This window comes from Dendrobium catenatum, unplaced genomic scaffold (genome assembly GCF_001605985.2).
Source record: "Dendrobium catenatum unplaced genomic scaffold, ASM160598v2 fragScaff_scaffold_955, whole genome shotgun sequence".
Lineage (NCBI taxonomy): Eukaryota > Viridiplantae > Streptophyta > Magnoliopsida > Asparagales > Orchidaceae > Dendrobium > Dendrobium catenatum.
Genome location: NW_021319417.1, coordinates 24,269 through 39,675, shown reverse-complemented (window position 1 = coordinate 39,675; position 15,407 = coordinate 24,269). Strand labels below are relative to the sequence as shown.

Genomic DNA, 15,407 nt, shown 5'->3' with positions numbered 1-15,407 from the left:
TATATATATTATATAATATATATATAGTATATAATATATATATAACATTTGATAGTATATTCAAAATTTTATTACATAGAATTACTTTATATATTCCAATAAGCATGCATGATTAATTTCCAAATGTTGACCTCCTAACTATCGGAGAAAACCGGACAACTCCACCTTAGCGCACGACAAAAAACTGCTCACTGTCGGGACTTCACCTACGATTTCGGGACACGAGATTCAACAACCACCCTACTCACTATTTCTACAGTGGCGACAAATAAAAAAGGCTCTTCCCCCTCATTCGCTCTCTGCACACATACGCTCACAGAATTGAAGGAAATCGGGCAAGCAAGGCAAACAGAGCTTTACCTTCTTCCGACTCCGGCCCGACCCGTCCTTCCCACCTGAGCCGACCCCCCTGTCCTCCACCTGAGTCGACGCCGCCGCGCACGCCGCGATGTCCGCCGCCAGACCTCATCTACTCCAAACCCCGGCCGACTTTCGCCATGTGTGATACCTCCGATCTCGCTCCTTGCTTGATTCGGCTCTGCCCTAGCCCGATAATGACTCTTCTCCCTCTCTATTATATATATATATATATATATAATATACATAATTGTAATTACATCATGTATAATAAAAAAATATATAATAAAATAAAAGATAAAAGGAGCAAGTAAAGTGGAGAGCAATAATTTTCAAACAGGGTCAAAAGCCCCCGCCCGTCATAACTTAGGTCCGAGCCGGATGGTTTTGAAAATTGGAAGACGCTGTGTCGTTGATTTTATTCGGGCAGATTGGTTTTTAAAATTTTGAAGACCCCGGGTCGTCGTATCTTAGATCCGGCCGGGATGGTTCCAAATTGAAGACCTCACGCAGTTGATCTTAAGGTCTTGGTGAGATGGTTTGAAATCGAAGACCCTACGCCGTCGACCTTAGGTCCGGTGGAGGAATTACGCAGTGCCTGTTCCGATTTCCTTCCATCGGTGGGGAGGTGAAACGCCGGGAGGCTTAAAATCGAAATTTTCAGTGAACAACAAAGATTGGACTAAAAAATTGATTGATTTGATCATAAATGCATAATAATAAATAATAATATATATAATAATAATATCAATTTTTAATTAAAAAATTTGTATCGGAATGATGTTGGACTTAAATTCGAACTGGACTCAAATTTTTGAACTTGAACCTTAATCAGGATCTCGCACTAAAGAAATAATAAAATTACTCGTGGGCTACTTAGCTTACAGGGGCTAAGTCGTTAAGACCATCATTGGCACTTTCTAATGAAGGCAATAAGACCTGGCAACCAAAATTCTTCGGGCTTACCTTTAAACGAGGTCGTGAAGTCCGCACTATCCGGGCAACTCCTAATTGGAGTCGTAAGCGCCCAAACTAAAAAAAGTAACGGGCAATTCTTAAAGTGAAGCCATAAGCCCCAACCACCAATATTAAATCAAACTAAAATGCACAACCTAACCACTTCAGTCTATTCGGGATCCCTTGAGAAGGAGGCAACCGCAATGGCTGCTAATACAGATTCTCTGGGACACTAATGATCAATTGATTGTTTAGTGTTGTAGACTGAAATCTACGATATACCCGGGAACGGACGAAACCGAAATGGAATCTTGATCGGGTTTACCCTCCATTGCCCCACTATTGAGACTAAAATTACCTAAAATTTATTTCATTCCTTAATCGAGACGTTCTCTCTTACTAGTAAGAGGGGTAATTAACTTATGAGTGCTTGCACTCATAGAAATATTACTCCCTAGATTCTTTATAAACCCTGACTCTACCCTCAGGGGAAATCTAGTTAACTATAATCCTGACTTAAGGGAAATGGAAATCCTAACGGCTGCAAAGCGGGATTGTGCATTCGTTGGCCATTTTTTTTTCTTGAGCCAACAATTTTTCCAATGTCTTGTATTATTGTAATTTTAGAAGCTTGATATGCTCACTTAAAGTTGTCACTTATTTTTTATTTGCAAAACATTCCAGAAGTATTATTCATTAATTTAAGAGTAGAATATGGAGAACATTTAATTCGTAGACCGCGACACACATTGATAACACCAAAGAAGAAGGTATTTACTGACATTTTTACTTTAAAATTTTAAGGTTTTAAGTGGCTCTTTCAGCGTTGGAAATTAGTTTTAGTTAGTTAGGACAAAAATTTAATCAATCGTCTGAGACCAAACATTTTTTTTGCCGTTCGTTAATTCAAGCCTTTTGGTTGAGTCGTGACACATTAGCCGTATAATTTTGTGCTTATAGTCAAAATAAAAATGGTCGGCGAGACTAATATAATGAGCCCCAAGACTATTCGATCTGACATTCATTAAGGCAGTCCAAAGTTTGATAAATTATTAATGATCAAGGGGATTCGATATGGACCGTACAATGACGTGTTTTAATTTATAGCCAAATTTATTAAAAATTTCCCCTCTCAAAAAAGGCTATTAAATAGGGCAATCATTCTTTACATAGAGAAGCTTCAAGAGCTAAAAAGAGCCAAAAGAACTCTATAGTAACTGTAGCGATCATCTCCCATGACCACATCAATAATTTGATTGTCATTCATTTTCAAAACTCTGTCATCCACTAATCATCATTTGACTATAATATAACTCTATGTTGGGTTTTAATTTTTTTTGATTGTGGGATTTTTTATTTTTTTTTGTAAATCCATACAGAGGGAATCATATTCATTGTACTCAATCATGTTTAATCCCATCTCCTTCAATTGTGATAAAGAGAAATATCTTGTATCTTTCAATTTTAGTGGATTTATTGCAATTGGGCTAAGCTCCATGTTTCCCATCTTAGTTTTTCATGTAAAAAATTCTGAATCTCTTATGACTTTTAGTCTGTGCATGTTGGAATTTTTTGTCTAAAGTAAGATCTAAAATATATAGTTCTGTTGCTGTATAATTTTCTAGGCATGTCATAATATACCATTTTCTTCTCACCCTGAATGGAGTATAAATATTTAAGGAAAAATCCTTATTGGTTTACATTTAATAGAACGAACATTGATGTAATTTCAAGTTTTCGACCAAAATCTTTCATCTGTTCCCTCCAGCGCTGTTATATTCTTCTGCTCTAAACAAGGCTACTCTCTAAGCGTTCTAATATCCAACTAGAATCCCTCTTCTATAATAAACCTTAAACTATTGTTGGCAGTCTGCGAGTGTCATATTTTCCTCTTCAGTCCTATCCAAGCTGGGAAATTGGTTGGAATTTTCTGTCCACAAACTAAACTAGGTGAAGAAATAATCTGAAAACCATGCTCTCTGATCAAGCCTTTGCTTGCCGATTAAAGTTCAAGGGAAAAAGTTCAAATTGAGATTTTACATTTTGGATAATTTTCTTTCATTTTCTGTCAGTGGCGGCCTTGATAATTAATGAAGGCTGAATATTAACAGAAATCAGAAATATTTATTGATAAGCTATGCTACATTGAACACATTGTGCAAAAGGTAAAGGCTTGAGAATCTGCATGGAGAACGCTAGATATGATTTAACTGTTATTGAAGTTTCTGAATTTATTGTTAATGAAATTTCTGCTAATTTTGTTGCGCAACAATCAGCCATGGAAAGATATCTGAGTTGTCCGAGAGGTTGTTTTACTAGAAATAATGCTTCAAAATGTTTATTTTGAGTGCTTAAGAAAAATTAATCTTTTTTACAATATTTGAACTTTACAACACATATTTTTGATGAAATTTCCTTAAATCCCTTGTTATTTTTTGTTTGCCAAAGTAATTACAAATCAATATATTAGTTGCACCGCTTTTGCAATTAAAATTCATGATTGCAGATGCGCTTAACTTTTTTTAGTTATTTTAGTTGGATTGGCATGATTTTAGTCTTGTTTTCATCCTAGTAACGTGTGGAAGAACGTAACTGTTTTTCTTTATTATTCTTTAATATTATAAATGAATTACTTTTCCCCTCTTTTTATTCTCTTCCTTTCTTTTTTGTTTTTAGGCACTTGACTTGAAACCTAACTATTGTTCGTGCTTTTGGGCCCTAATATGAGGCAAATAAGTTTTTGCGCAATCAGGTTTGTTTCTTATGGCTAATATGTTGTTTCTTTTTTTCTTAAAATTATTTTTTTAATGCTTTGTTTGATCATCGTCCAACTGTTCAGGTCTAATTCTTATTTGTTCTTCATTCCTGTGACGAGTTGCTATTCCTTTGTTAATTCAGGGTTTTGGCTTTTTTTAAGTTTCGTTCTCTACCCTTCTGGTGGGATAGGGCCTAATGCTGATGTTGCATCTGCTCCTCTGCTGCTCTTGCCTTCTCAATCAAGTCTCATCTTTTTTTAACAAATCTTATTGTCAAATTTTATCTTTCAAACAAAACTGAAAAAATAATAAACTTGCCAGAATCTTCTCTGCAATTAATATTAGTGACATGATTTTGGCTGACTGTGGTGAGATGGTTGTGTTTGGAAGTTGGGAGAAAATAACTCAAAATTTTATTCGGAACTCTAATAAGAATACAACAACAAACAAAACAACAACTCAAGCTTTTATTCCACTATGTGGGGTTGGTTACATGATTCTTTTCTCCATTAAATGTCTTGTTAAGAAGTCAAATTTCTCCTTTAAATCTAATAAGAAATGTCATTTCTAAATATTTTTTGCAAGTCTTTTTAGGTTTAGCATCTACATTTCTTAACATAGGCCAAATCTATACATCTAAACTCTCCTAAACATCATCCGAAGGCCGCCGTTTTACATGACCAAACCATCTTATGGCGTCTTTTTTCTAATCTTAATCTATCATTGAAGCAACTCCAACCTTTTGCACGAAAATAATGCTCGTGTCGTATCATGTCTCTAGGTAAATCCCACTATCCCACCGCAGCATCCCTTTTTAATCTTAAAAGCAACACTTTAATATTATGCTTCCTCTTTTAATGGGCCAAACATTCTGCGCCATAAAGCCTTGCATGTTCACCACCATCTTATAAAATTTCCCTTAAGTTTGAGTAGTAATTTTTTCTATCACACAACAAAAACCTAAGCAATTCTCCACTTCAACCATCCAACTTGAAAAATTCTACTAATTATATCCCCCAATCTATTTCACTCACTCTGAAACAATAGACCCAAAGATATCTAAAATGTGTACACTTATTAATGACTTGAATTTCTTAAAATTCACTAAAAGCCCCATTAGATCGAATTATTACTAAAATTATACTCGCATGATTCGGTTTTTAAATCTGCTCAAATGAAAATCTTTTAGACTCTAGGTTGAATCTCCATATTAGGTTTTACCAACTCCCTCTTGTCTATCATAAGAGAATATCATCAGCAAAAAAAATACATTCAGGGTACATCACTTCTTGCAAATGTTCTAGTAAGAAACATCCATGACTAGAGCAAAAAGATAAGGGCTTAAGGCGTGATCTTGATGTATATTCTACATCAACTGAAATTACAGTTAAACCACTTTTTGTTTGAACACAAGTAACCAGTTCCTGCATACATATCCCCAGTTTTCAAATGCATTTGCTTCTTTGCCCACAATCTGTCCATGATGTAGGGACCGTTTTCCTAATTTTAAACTGCACCCGGGCTACCAATGCAGCAGCCCTTGCAACACTTCTCGTTGTAATTTAGGTCATACAGCCGCGTGCGCTTTCAGAGACCACCCTATGCATTAACGACAATGGTATTAAGGGAATTTATGTATGATTATTCGACAAATTTTATCCTGTTGTGAACTACTAGTGACCCTACAAACTTTTCTCATCCAGAGCTTGGGACTCGCAAATGACAGTGTTAAAGTTTGTTTGCAATAGAGTTTAAGCAAGATACTTCGCTTGAATTGATCTTTGATTGTTTAGAATTATAATAATGTTATTTATATTTGATACAATAGGTATAAATGAACCACAAGTTTTATTTCTGTTGATTACGGTTTGCAGTGTTAACAAGAGGTCAATGCGTTTAATATTTCCCATCCTATCACTTTTTTTTTTTTTTCTAAATATTTAACCTTTGAGTGGGAATCCAATATAGATTTTGAGCCAGAAACCATAGTAAATTAGGATAGAGTTCGAGTTATTTTTATAATAATTTAGTCATTTAATTAAAGACATGTTGATTGTCTGACATATGAATCAATTAAATCTAAATTTTAAAAAAACCAATGTATTGGTTCCAATATCAATGCATTTTATGTGCAAAGGTTGCGTGTATGTGCAATTGTTTAGGTTTGTTGGAATATAAAGCTTTAAAAATTCTGTACATATTAATTAAATGACTTTTGAGTAACATCTTTTCAAATTCTATAACTAATGGCAATGCAACAAAAACAGCTGCCTTTTTCTTTATTTTAAAAATTTACCAAGATAAATGGAGTTCCATATCTGGGACAAAGCCTGATGCTCTCTATAAAATCTGGCACTTCTGACAGCACAAAAGGGAAACAACCTATTTTTTCAGCATGAAAGAAAAAATGACGAAATATAAATGACCCCTCATGGCATGATCTTTGACGTTATAAAATATCAAACGAAACATTCTTAACCGTTCTAACGGGAAAGTAAAATTTCTTAAATAGCATGAGAACAGGTAAAAGAAAAACACAACTATTACGACACTGCAATCTTGTGCCCATTACAAGTCAGACCTTCTAATAACGACGACCCCCCCCCCCTCTTCTTCCTGGTGAGCAGTCGAGTGCTTCTTCTATCTATCACTGCTATCTTAAGAAATCGTGTAATGGGTCTGCAATATAATAGTCCTCATTTTATTCTAGTCAAATAATATTTTATGAGTCATTATAAGTCTAATTTACAAATCGTCTTCATCATAACTTATATATTATTATTCTCTAATTATAATATTTTTTCTAATTTTATGAGCAATGTAGATATGAAAACAAGAAGCTTCTTAATTAATTATTGTTCCTTAAAAATTTGAAACAAGTGAATTTTCTGAGACCGTCATATGTCCGTTTTGCAAATTGATTTCACCAAAGTCTTCTAAACATGCTAGGTTAATTTATGAATATTTTTCTATAATTTTTGGATCTTTGTATTTGAAGATATAAAATGATTTATAAAAATTGTATACTAAAAGCTGAACAATTAGCATAATTATCAATACATCCTCATATTTTTTTATTAAAAAAATATAAATCCACTTATATAACTTATCCAAAAGCCACTTCACATCTTATTTTGTTTAACAAAGAGCATAAATTGAGATTTGAGAAGAACGAGCGCCATGTTCAAAGGGCGCTATCCGACTTCATCAAATCCATTATAATCTATATCATGCGTAGCTTAGAAAACAAACGTTCGGAGCACTTGTCACCGGGGGAGCGGCATATTGCAGACAAGTTAGAAAGGAGGGGCATGCAAAACCAGACCTAGCTCTGGTTTTTCTCTTCTTCCTCTATAGGTGAATGTTTGCACTCGGTCTAAAAGCAGCAGTAGGCTGATTGGGCAGCACAGCACAGAAGGGATGGGAGAGATGAAGAGAGAAGTTAGGGTTTAGAGGTCTTAGAGCCATTTTTACCAATTGGTCTAGCTAGAAAATTTGCTCGTCTTGAGGTAAGCTGTCATTATCTTACCTTTGATTTCAATGATTTTGTGTATTTTATATTTTATGAATTTTAATTTAGTCAAAACTTACAAAAGTTGTGATATCTTTATTTTGCTCATATAAACCATGGACTCTACGACAAACTTTGATCAAACTAATTTTAGAATCTTTATTATAATACCTTGTTCATGATATACTATTTATAATATAATGTATGTTGCTTGCATGATGAATATAACTATTAGTGGTAGCCTCTTGTTAATACAATTAGTCAGATGGGCCAATGGTTCCGTAAAGTGATAGACTCTCTTGAGGTCATAAGACTCCACTAGGTGGGTTAAAATCTTCTCATTGAGGATATCACAAATAATTAACTTATGCATAAGAAAAATCTACTATGTAAGCATTTTTGCATGCATGCAAACGGATGTTTTAACATTGGAAAACAGTGATTGTTATTTTGCATACGAGTTTTTATAAACTCTACTCAGAATAAGCAAATTGTTTCCTAATAATATTTCCTCTTATGATACACTGACATGGTATTTTATTTATAATTGTTATGACATAGTATACATTGTTGCTCATGCTTCTTTTATTGATCAAATGCATTCCTTCTGCCTTGCAATTTATAACTTGGCCAAATTTCTCCAATTTTTTTTTATTTTTAATGCTTTTCGTTTTATTAATTGTACATCCTACAGGAGAGAGTTTATTTTTAAGGCATCCAGTAAAGGTGGATAAAATTAATTAATAGCTATATATCTCTTAGATGAGTATTATAATAATTAAGGCTTTATTTGAATAATTAACTTTCCAATAAAAAAATTCTAATTCAAAAAAAAATTTTACTAAAAAATTACTCTAAAATTAATAAGGACGTTATCACAAACAAAATATGGACAGTTTTTTTATTGCTTTCTATAATTACTTTTTAATATAAAAATTTTTTATTAAAAAAAAATATTCTAAAAACTGTTTAAAAAAAATTATCCCTAACAAAACCTAAATTTCATTTCCATTTTTCTGGATAATTTCATATGGATGTCATGAAGTTTGAAATGTTCTGATCATATTTTTAATGGATATTTATCATTGTGGGTGAATTCATACTTATTAAATTAATTATAAAATTTATCAACCCATCCCATCCATCTGGGCCAACTGAGCAATCCGTGATATTTATATATCTGAGAAATTAGTTAGGCTAGAAGGTTAAAAATTTTAATTTAATTTCTAGTCTGGACACATAGGATCCCCTAATGCTTTTAATTTTTATAATATATGAGAATTACGTGTCTATCAAGAATACGTCATGATGATTACTTATTATAGCTTTTTTAATGTGCATCATAGTCAAGTTCTGGAAAAAGCTGACGTTAGCCTCCTCTAGCCATTCCTATACCCGCATCAACCCCAATTGAAGCAAATAAAAACTAAGGTTTTATTTGGAACGATTTTTTTATTATTTTTTAAAATAATTTTTTTATATAAAAAATTAATTTAAAAAATAGTAAGAAAATAATCTTAAATAAAATCTAAAAAAGATTTGAACACAGCCTTAGAGAGTTAAATTAGTCTTAGTTCAATTGTAATTAACTTATAGATTATGCAGTGTTCTTAATATTGGCCAGGTTAGAATGTGAAAATAAAATCAAATAATTTAATAAAATCTAAAAAAGATTTGAACACAGCCTTAGAGAGTTAAATTAGTCTTAGTTCAATTGTAATTAACTTAATAAAGCTATAATAATTGCATGCATTGGCATGATATATTCTGTTTGGCAAATGTCTCCCTGATAGATTATGCAGTGTTCTTAATATTGGCCAGGTTAGAATGTGAAAATAAAATCAAATAATTTCATTAATGAGGAATTATTTATCACATAAAATATCAAAAAGTATAGGCATTAGCTATACACAATGAATTATCATTCATTACTGTGTTGAAACTGCGACAGGAGAGCGGAGAACCTGTTGGAGCAGGCGAGCAGCAAATCGCTGAGTGATTCCACCAGCAACACGTCCCCCAAGAATTCGAGCTTCAGGTTCTTGAAGGACCTGATCAAACCATGCATGTGCGTTAGATGAAAAGGATTCCGATGAGAAACAACCAAAGGTTTGATCATGAAGAAAGTGGCATCTATCCGCTGCGACTCTTCTGTGATTGACTGGAGGAAACATTTTTTATATTTTTTATTGCAGGTAAAATAGAAAAAATATGCATTAGGGATGACATTCTTGATGATTTACACCATTAATCTCGAACTAAATGATTTAAAAATAAAAAAAAAAACTATGAAATATTTGAATTGGAAATTCAAGATATCGGGTGCTAAGGATAAATTTGAGCTTCAGCAAGTACAGCAACTGCTTTTCCTCCAGTTGATGTCTCATAGTCATGGCAAAAACACAATCGAATCCTAGAACCAGTGCATCTCTTAGGTTTCCTCCCTTGTTAAATATTTTCTTGAAAATAGTGCATTTACAGTGAGCAGTGAAGGTAAAAGATGAAACGTAGAAAGTAGCTGCAGAATTTTCCATTAATAAATCAGTCATCCAACAAGCGTACAGATACAGGTATACATAGAGGAGTACGTATATATTTAATGGTTCTGATTTTGACACTTGTATGATGTAGATGATCCTGTAACAGCTTGGCAGCTTTTGTTTACTCCACCGTGCTGTTGCTGTTTTCTCCATGTAGGATGTTGCATTAGAGGATGTAACCAGTTTGTTGGCAAGAAGTTGAAACCGGGAAATGGAGAGTGGCTTAGTGAGAATATTTGCGACTTGATCTTTGGTGGAGATGTGAACTTTAACGTCTTGATTTTTTATACATTCTCGGATAAAATGACAGTCAACTTCGATGTGTTTAATGCGGACATGAAATACGGGGTTATTGGCCAAGGCAACAGCGGACGTGTCGTTGCAAAAATAGGGGAGTGGGGCTGGGGAGAGAGATTTGAGCTCTTTAAGAAGGCGACAAAGCCATACTATTTCATTTGTTGCCGAAGCTAAAGCCCGATATTTAGCTTCGGTGGAGGAGCAAGCAACTGCAATTTGCTCCTTGACGCTCTAGGAGATGAGAGAGGAGACAAGGAAATTGTGATATCAGGTGATGGACTTGCGGTCGGTGGAGTCACCCGCCCAATCAGAGTCAGCGTAAGAGCGAAGAGTGAGGGAGACCAGTATGAAGGGTGCCTTGGATATACCGTAATAATCGCTTGAGAGCTTCGAAATAGGTATTTAGGGGGTTTTGCATGTGCTAACAAATGGTATTGACAGCAAAGAAAATGTCAGGGCGGGTGAGTGTTAAATACAGAAGTGAGCCGGCGAGTTGACGGTAAATGGTGGGGATGGGAAATGCTGAGGTATTGGTGGAGGCGTGAGTGGATTTGCACTGGGAAGGCATTGAAACGGGTTTGCATGTGGTCATGGCGGCGCGGGAGAGAATAGCATGTGCAAACCTGGTTTGATTGAGGTGTAAGCCATAAGTAGTGTGCACAACTTGAATGCTCAAGAACTGAGAGAGAGAACCAAGGTTTCACATGATGAATCTAGAGCTGAAATTGTCCAGGAGTGTGCGAATGGCATTGTTGCAGTTGCCTATGAGTAGAATGTCGTCCATGTAGATTAGGAAGTATAGTATGATGCCATTCTTGTTATACATGAGTAGCAAGGGAACGGAGCAGTTGAACTAGAATCTGAGAGTTTAAAGGTGACCGGAAAGTGTAGCAAACCATTGGCGAGGGGACTGTTACAGCCCGTACAAGGCCTTTTTCAGTCGGCAGACATAGTTAGGATGGAGCACATTTGCGAAGCCAGGAGGCTGTTTCATGTACATGGTGTGAGCAAGTTGGTCGTAGAGGAAAGTGTAGGACATGTCGAGCTGATAAATTGGCAAAGCATGATAGAGTGCAATGAAAAGAAGGATTCAAACTGTAGACATTTTAGCTACGGGGCTAAAGGTTTCGATGTAGTCGAGCCCGTATTCCTGATTGAATCCTTGAACAACCAGACGAGCTTTGTACCTACTACCTAGCTATTGTGCCATCATCTAGAAATTTTGTCTAAAATGTCCATTTGCAGCCTAATAAGTTTTGGGTGGGTTGAGCTGGTACAAAATCCCAAATGCCTTGTGATTGAAGCGCTTGGAATTCTTGAGACAAGGTGGCATGCCAATATTTATGTTGAGCAGCTTCCTTGTATGTGGTTGGGTCTTTTGGGAGTTCTCTAGTCGCCTCTTAAACGAGATTATGTTCCTCGCTACCGAGGAGAGTATATAGATTGTCTAGATTGAGTGGTTGAAGGTTTGTGCAAATTGCAGTTTTGAAGGCCTGTTATTGTGGGAGGAGACCGTTGAGAGTATAAAGAATGATGACTTCGGGATCTAGAGGAGATCCGGTGGCCACAATAGCATCAACCTTGGATTTTATGGTGAGGAGATATTGGGTGGGACACAGTTTGATCATTCATGGGGAGGTGGTGGAGCTCGTTCCGGAGTTGGATAGTACGGGATCTTGTGGAGGATTGGAGACGACGGGCTAAGGTGTCCCAAATTTTAGCACAGTGACCAAGTGAGGACATAAGGAAGAAGTGCTGGAGAGATGACAAAGTATAATGCGGCAGCTAGGTTTTGATCGAGTAGAATCCAAATATGGTAGGAGATAGCGTTTGGGGAAGGGCAAGAATAGCTGCCATTGAGAAAGCCTTTGAAACTGTTGGCACGGAAAAGTTTAAGAACTTGGAAGCGCCAAACAGGATAGTTGTCTAAGGTTAGAGTGAGAGAGATAATGTTTTTGATATTGCCCATAAGAAATTTAAGCTGAGGGATGGGTGGGGATTCCAAAGAGGAGATAGAACTATTGTTCGCATCGGGTGCTGCCGCTAGAGAAGCAGAGGAGGTATCCATAACAAGGAACAGAAAAGGACCTTATGAACTATTCAGGTCATAGTGGTATTGTGCTCTAATACCATGAAAATATTGCATTTACAGTGAGAATAGCATTGAAGGTAAAAGATGAAACGTAGAAAGTAGCTGCAAAATTTTCCATTAATAAATCAGTCATCTAACAAGCATACAGATACAGGTTTAAATAGAGGACTATGTATAAATTTATTGGTTCTGATTTCGACACTTGTATGATGTAGATGATCCTGTTACAGCTTGGCAGCTTTTGTTTACTCCACCGTACTGTTGCCTTTTTGTCCATGTGGGATGTTGTAACATTTCTTACCGTTGGAAATTATTAGTATTTCCATTGAAGCAATCACTAAGGTTGCTTTTGGATGATAGGAACTTGAGTGAAAGGAAATGGAGTTAAAAAGTTTAAATCAATGATTTCCATAATTAACCAATAAATTACTGGGATTTCATTTCATTTCCTCCACTTTTCTCCAATCCAAACAAAGCCTTTTTTTAAAGATAGTACTGGTCATTGCTAAGGAGAAAAAGTAGCAAGATAAGGGAACTCAAATATCTATCCAGTGCATTACTTAGAATTGAATAACTTGAGGCTATGGATAGCCAGTCTGGGTCTAGTCGTGATCTTGCTTGTGTAGCCTTAAATTATGCCTTTGAATGGAGGTTCAATTAGACTAGTCAGGTTTCTAAAAAATGTTAGGAATGACATAGAAGTTCAATTATGTTAGAGGAGAAGTGGTGATGAAATGTCAAAACAATGTTGGTCAGCCAAGGGATATGGAGGGGCTTTAGCCGATAGCTTGGGAAGCTTGGGAACTCCATTCCGTAAAAACTCCTGAAATATTTAGAGAAATGTATCTACTATCATTTTGGAGTGTTTCACAATTTTCCAAGGATTTTAGGTTTGACCAAATGGGGATTAGAAGAAGACTAGGTCGTGTTCAAGAAAGGTTCAAGAACTACCTAAGGAAATTTAGTGGGGTTTCAGGCTCGAATGGGTTGGAGAATTAGTATAAGATTGTGGTGGAAGGATCAAAGAACAAAACTTCGGCAAGAAACAAAGCTCTATAGAAATTTTATGAACTTACCCTAAAGTGACAAGGCTTGAAGGAATCACCAAAGTCCTTCAATGTTGAAGCCAACCACCAAGCCTCCGCTCTTTGGACATCAATCCCTTCTTCATTCTAATTTAAACAAGTTTACACTAATTTCAAATTAATTAGAAGAGAGTGATAGGGAGTTAAAGTTGAAATGTGTGGTTATAGAGAAGATGGTTACCGAATGAGTAGCTAATCCAACAAATAAGTGGTGGCTGGCCATTTGAAGAAGGGAAATCATTATTTGCTTTGTTTTAATTAAAATATCATCTTTTAATTGAAATTAAATAAATTTCCTCAATATTTAAAATTCAAACTTCAAAATTTTAAATTTTAAAAATTCAAATTTTGAACTTAAAAACCCCAAAATTAGAATTTTGAAATTCAAATATTCAAAATTTTAAAAATCCCAATAATTGAAAATTACACCACACAGTTTTTCGCAACAATCATAACACAAATAAAATTTAAATTCTAATTAAATATCTTTATCTTGCTCCTTATCATGGATCCTAACATGGAAGTAATTTCCTTCTTAATCTGGGCTATTGTGGTTGGTCCAATGGATCCTAACATGGAAGTAATTTTCTTCTTATTTTGTGCTATTGTGGTTGGTCCAATTCTTCCTCGTTAAGAGCCTAGTGTAACATCACGTTGGTGTTAAATTACATTTCATTTGCCAATTTTACATCTTCAGACATTTTTCTCAAGCAAAACTTTTTATATCAATCCAATGAAATGCATACTTAAACTACGGGCTCAGTTGGTTGCTTAATGTTAAAAAACATATTTTGAAAAATGTGAATTTTGTAGGTTCTACTATTTAATTAGATGTATTTAGAAATCAATGTGTATTTTAAACTCTACAAACACCTTTAAAATCCCTCAAAAGGGATGATTTCCTTCTTATACACAAATAGATGAAAACTATGTTGCACCGATACGGATACGACACGATACGGATACGACACGATACGGATACGGGACAAGGCAATTCTTAAACATACGGGATACGGATACGGCGCGGATACGGCATTAAAATATATAAATCATACATAAAAAATAACAAATTAATCAACGCATAATATTTGAAATGACAAAAAAAAAATTGAAAGCAACATCATTTGTAGCATTGTATCTTATAATATCAAAATAAAAGTAAGCATTAAATGTTTAAATGTTTAGTACAACAACAAAAACATAAACATAAATTGTCTAGCAGATGAAGTTTTTAATTAAAAGTACAAAGGATTGACATAATTAATCCACATGAATTTGAAACATGAAATTTTTTAATAAAAAATATAGATATTTTGCGCCTATGCCGGGGGTCCAAGGGAGCGCTGCCCCCTGGCGGGGTTCGACCTTGCGGGGATTTCCGGGGGCGTTGCCCCCGGAACAAATTTTTATTGTAAGATTTACCCTTTTCTTTTCGACTTTCCACCGTTTCCGCTCAATATCCATATTCATTTATGCGGCTGAAACATTTCAAAGAGCTAGGTTTTTCATTTCCACACACATGTTCATCTTCTTCGTTATATTTGAAGGAGCGGCTCGATGACGCGAGCATAGAAGCAAACAGGATCATCCTTTGTCGACAAAGAGGCTTGACGACGCGAGCATTAAAGTCGATAGGATCATCCTTCGTCGACGAAGCGGCTCGACAACGCGAACAGTGAAGGTTCGTTTTCTTCATCGTTCTTCATTTTTTTAATCATAGGCTCGGTATCAAAACTTGGTACCGCTTGGTACCGAACGTTACTGGAACTCGGTATTGCTCAGTACTACTCGGTACCGAGCGGTATTGGAACT

General features: G+C 35.3%; 1 protein-coding gene across 1 annotated transcript in view; it reads left to right on the top strand.

Moving 5' to 3' along the window:
* The window catches only part of LOC110105720 (peroxisome biogenesis protein 5), a 107,418-nt gene that overhangs the window by 75,645 nt on the left and 16,366 nt on the right, over window positions 1-15,407 (top strand). The gene's annotated exons all lie outside the window — the stretch shown is intronic.